This window comes from Tursiops truncatus, chromosome 3, assembly GCF_011762595.2.
Source record: "Tursiops truncatus isolate mTurTru1 chromosome 3, mTurTru1.mat.Y, whole genome shotgun sequence".
Classification (NCBI taxonomy): domain Eukaryota; kingdom Metazoa; phylum Chordata; class Mammalia; order Artiodactyla; family Delphinidae; genus Tursiops; species Tursiops truncatus.
The window spans coordinates 168,560,129-168,565,935 of record NC_047036.1 but is presented as its reverse complement, the minus strand read 5'-3'; positions in this window follow the sequence as shown (position 1 = coordinate 168,565,935).

Genomic DNA, 5,807 nt, shown 5'->3' with positions numbered 1-5,807 from the left:
TGCGCGGGCTGGGAGGGCTGGGAGGGCTGGGAGGGCTGGGAGGGCTGGGAGGGCTGGGAGGGCAACCACCCCCGACCCTGATTGGACGGAGCTCCGGGCTTCCGCCCTCTGATTGGACGGTGCTCCAAGCACTCCCCTCCCCGGGGCTTATGAGTGTACGCTACTCCGTGACCCGCCCCCGGCGCCTTTTAGAAAAGGACTCCAGAACCGGCCCCCGCAATCCTTGATTGGAGTGTTCTCCGGGAACCGGCGCTCTGATTGGACGGTACTCCAGGCGCTCACCCTATTGAGGACTCTGAATGTATAGTGCGCGACAAGCTTCCGGGTTCTGATTCGACAATTGTTCAGACCCTCCCCGTCCCTCCGCCCAGTTTCACGGGCTCCACCCTAGCGCTTCTGATTATTTCCCGGGCCCCGCCCCCGTCTCCCTTGATTGGACAGTGTTATAGTCCTTAAGGCCTCACTGATAAGCTGGGACGTTGGTCAGGTCCCTAAGCCGGGCAGAAGTGCTGTTTTCGAGCCCGGGGTCGTGGGCTCCCAGCAGAACTTGTTCCCGGGCAGGCGGACCCGGACCGGGACGTCCTGACTCAGTTTCCCCGCGGAGAGACCCCTGTCCAGAGTCGGGACTGGACAAGATGGGCCGGGAGAGGCTGGTGACCTCCAGGGTCAATGGTCGACCCGGGATCAAAGGTCACCATGTGTCTGTGCCCTTTAAGAACAAAGAAACGTTCGCCTGTAAGGCAGGATCCGGCCGGGTTTGACGTGTGACCTTTGACACCTACCGCCCTCCTGACCCGCCCGCATATCTGGGCTTGACCAAGTTCTCTGTGTCCCATTTCTTACCCCACAGCATCAGGCTCCCTCCCCACAGGAGGGGGGTACCGTTGGGTCGCCCCCACGTCTGAGCAACCCTGAGGTTCAGAGCAAGTCCTTGGTCAGCTTCTCCAGAGAATAGGCCACCCAGGGAGCCCTGTCCAGTCCAGCCACACTGACCCGCAGTCCACGCACCGCCCTCACTCGCCCAATTTCCCTCCTCCCTTTCTCACATAGACGAGAAAAGCCCTTTTCTTTGTGGCTGGAGAGGCTGACACATCGCTGAGATCCGAGCCTCAGCCCTGTTGCAACAATCTTTGTGAATAAAATTTCTCTTTAAGTATAGATTAGTTTTTTATTAGACATACTTTTATTTTTTCGGCCGCACCATGGGGCATGTGGGATATTACTTTCCCTACCAGGGATCGAACCCGTGTCACCTGCAGTGGAAGCATGGAGCCCTAACCACTGGACCTCCAGAGAAATCCCATAAACATACTTTTAAAATGATGAATCCTGCAGCTTCCTGAGAGCTTGGTTCTAGGGCCATGTTGCCCAGGGTGATATGGCACTGGGATATCCTTTCCCAGTGGATACCCATTTGGGTTGACATGCATCCAATTTTTGTGGCTCTATGGTAGAGCCATAGTGGCTGAGCCACTTGCAGAATTCAATGGCAATTGTGGGCCTGGGAGCTTGACTTGCAAATACCTTTCAAATCAAGGTGCACAGCTAGCAAGGGTGATGGCAGCCTCTCTGAATCTGCCATCATTGGACTTAACTGGCACAATTAAAGCCTCAGTTATGGGTGGCTGAATCTAGAAGCTCCCAACAGTCCAAGGTGTTGCCCAGAAGGATGATGAGATGGTTCTGCTGCAAATAGGTTTTAAATCATATGACCAGATTTGGATGTATGTGGTTCATAAGGTATCAGGTTGTTTGCCAATTAAAATACATATGGTTGTATTCTGAGGTTGGAACTCCAGCACTAGCCTGCATGGACTTTAGTCAATAATAATGTATCAGTGATAAAATAAACAAGGTCCTACTGTCTAGCACAGGGAACTGTATTCAACATCCTGTGATGAACCGTAATGGAAAAGAATATGAAAAAGAATGTATATATATATAACTGAATCACTTTGTTGTACAGCAGAAATTAACACATTGTAAATCAACTATACTTCAATAAAATTAAAAACCTTAAAAAAAAAGATTGTGATATTCCAAACTCAACCTCCATAGCTTTTATAACAACCATTCAAATTAAAGAAAAGGTAGTTAAAGAAACAGTCCCTGCATCTCTCAGTATATTGATGGCAGTACTAATTTCTGAAATTCCTCCATGAGTGAGGTGTTGCTTCAGGCTTACTATCTTTTTTTTTTTTTTTTTTTTTTGTGGTACGCGGGCCTCTCACTATTGTGGCCTCTCCCGTTGCGGGGCACAGGCTCCGGACGCGCAGGCTCAGCGGCCATGGCTCACGGGCCCAGCCGCTCCGCGGCATGTGGGATCCTCCCGGAACGGGGCGCGAACCCGTGTCCCCTGCATCGGCAGGCGGACTCTCAACCACTGCGCCACCAGGGAAGCCCCAGGCTTACTATCTTAAGGAACAGTTCTAGAAGCATCTCTTTGACCTTTCCCCAACAATATGCCTCAAGGAAACCAAAATGGTAATTTTAGTGGTTAGCAAGTGTATCTATTTCTACAATCCATCCTGAGCCTGAGGAACTAATCTATTTTCGTTATTTTTATAGGGCATTTTGTAGTTTATGATTTTGTAAGTTTCTGTGCACAGGCTTTGCACATTTTTCTTGGACTTCAACATTTTGCTTCTGATTTATAAGCACTTTTAAAACTATCAATTAGGGTTTCTCTGGCGGCGCAGTGGTTAAGAGTCCGCCTGCCAATGCAGGGGACATGGGTTCAAGCCCTGGCCCAGGAGGATCCTACATTCCACGGAGCAACTAAGCCCGTGCACCACGACTATTGAGCCTGCGCTGTAGAGCCCACCAGCCACAACTGCTGAGGCCCTTGTGCCTAGAGCCCGTGGTCCGCAACAAAAGCCACCACAATGAGAGGCCCGTGCACTGCAAGAAGAGTGGCCCACGCTCGCCCCAAATGCAGAGCCCCCTGCCCAGCAACGAAGACCCAATGCAGCCAAAAAAAAAAAAAAAAAAAATTATTAATGATATTGCATTTTTTGCTATGACAGCATTGAAAACATTTCCAAGTTATTATATCTTTCATCTTATCATTTATGACGTTTTTACTTTATTTTTTTCAAATCTTGTCATCATTCTATTTATAGTTTTTCTTTGGATGTCGTGACTTTCACTCCCTAAGTATACAGAAATACTTACTGATGTTTTCTTTTAGGTTTTTGGGGTTTTTTTTAGCTGCATTGGGTCTTCGTTGCGGCACGTGGGACCTTCCTTGTGGCATGCGGGATCTTTCATTGCAGCACCCAGACTCTTTGTTGAAGCATGGGCTTCTCTCTAGTTGTGGCGCATGGGCTCCAGAGCATGCAAGCTCAGTACTTGTGGCACACAAGCTCTCTAGTTGCAGCGCACGGGCTTTAGAGCACAAAGGCTTAGATGTCCTGCAGCATGTGGGATCTTAGTTCCCCAACCAGGGATAGAACCCATGCCCCTGCAGAGGAAGCGTGGAGTCTTAACCACTGGACTGCCAGAGAAGTCCCTCTTTTTTTAAGTTTAAATCTTTATCTCATCTGGAATTTATGTGGATGTAAGTAGAAAGAGGGCTGAGATTGAATCATCTCTTGCCATAAATCATCATATACAGTATTTTATTATATCCTTGTGTCTGTTTATAGACTCTCAAGGGTGCATATGTTCATTCCAAGATTTCTCAACAATGGCACTACTGTTATTTTGAGTCAGATAATTCCTTGTTTCTGAGGGCCATTTCAATTATTTGTACTCATTTGTTATTTTAACTGGTGATCTGATCAGAAGTTCTTCCTCATTCTTCATTTACATTTGACTACCTACTCCTTGCACTATTTTCAGAAATTCTTTTATAATTATCTTATTATGAGGCATAAAGTACTTCTTGATGCAAATTTGGTTGGAAATTTCTCTAAATTTTATGGCTAGGTTTAGAGAGACCTGCATCTTTGAACTGAGGAGTCTTCAATCCAACAATGTTATTTATATATCCATGAAGGTGACACCTTTGTCACTTCATCAGGAAACATTTTAAATGTTCTTATATGGATCCAGCACATGGCATTAAGCCTATCCTGCAATATCTAATATATAGTTTCCCAGAAAATGCAATTTTAGTCCAATAATGTATTTTATTATGTAAATCATATATATTTAATCAGTAACTAGTAAACTGCCAATAGTTCTAACAGTTTTATAGTTGTTTCATCTTTAGTTTCTCAAGAAAGCAATGTTATCACCTCCAATCACAATATTTATTCCTATCCTTTATACAGCTCATTGTCTATTCTGACATGATCTTATTACAGATTAAAGCAATGATAAATAATTGAGGTGAAAATAGACATATTGTTTGATTGTTCCTTTCAGTCGGAAGTCCTACTGATATCAGTTCCTCTTTACTTCCGGCTCTCAGACACCTTCAGTGAGTCGCAGCCTGGCCCGGCAGTCATTGCCTAAAATCGATCAGAGAAAATTTAGTAATAATAATAATAATAATAATGGCAGTGTCTCTAGCAGCTAAGATTGTGAAATAAGGCCACAGACTTCTTTCCAATAGTGCTGAAATTACGTCGGGGAGACAGGCAATAAGCACCAAATAAGCTCACAGAAAATGGGGAGTATAAATGCAAGAGAGACTCCTATTACAGCAATTAACAAAAGGAGAGATAATGCTTCCGGGGGGACTCCTCAAAAGGTCACGTGAGAGAGAGACCTTTACACTGAGACCAAGGAGTAGAACACGAGGTGTCCGACTGTGGGGAGAGAGAGGAGGGGATGTTTTCTTACAGGGAAAATGTCACTGATTTTTTAATTGATGGATTAGATCTGCAGAATGGAGAGAGGGTGGTGTTGGACCCCTGCAGACCTATGGCAACAGAAGCTGGAGGAGTAGGGGTGCCTCCGCACAGATTTTAAACAAAATAACGGAGGGAAGGGAATTCCCTGTCAGTCCAGAGGTTAGGACAGGGCGCTTCCACTGCAGGGGGCATGGGTTCCATCCCTGGTCCGGGAACTAATATCCTTCAAGCCGCGCGGCGAAACAAAGGAAAAATAATAGAGAAAATAACGGAGGGAAGGACAAAGAATATAAATGGGAACACTGACAAGAAAAATCCTGATCATACGCTAAAATGACAGAAATGAAATCTTATAGAAGCAAACCAGAATCAGATCTAAGTGCATTAAAAAAAAAATCAGATTTCGAGACCAAAGTGGAAAAAATACGGTTTCCCAGAAAACTCAGACACAATGATATCAATTTTCAGTATAGGTGCTGATATACTAGAGGTCCTGGTCCCTAAAGCCCCAAGTCCACCCCTGACCCTGGAAGTCACCAGTCTCCCGCGTCCTGTCCAGTCCCGCCTCCAGACACGGGGTGCTCCGCGTGGAAACTGGATCAGGACATCCAAGACCAGAAAGGAGGACGAAGAGGGGCCGTCGAGCTGCGGGCTGACGCCAAGTCCGACCTGCCCGGAGCGAGTTCTGCTCGGAGGCCACATCCCGGGAAGGCAGTTCCGCGTCCAGGGTAGAAGACCGGACAAAGACAGGGCAGAAGCTGAGAATCCACGTTTCCGCCCGGCTTTTCCACGTGATCCCTGCCCCCGTCCATCTCCCAGGCAGGGTCGGTGCAGACACTCAGATTGCCCAATCAGGGGCACCGGGGCCTGTAGCACTATCCTCAGAGGCTCCAAAAGTGGTGCCCGAAGCGCTGTGCAATCAGGCTGCGTGCCTCGGCAAACTACCCAATCAGAGTCCCCACGGGGAGGGATTACCTGGAGAACCGTCCAATCAGAGTGCGGGGG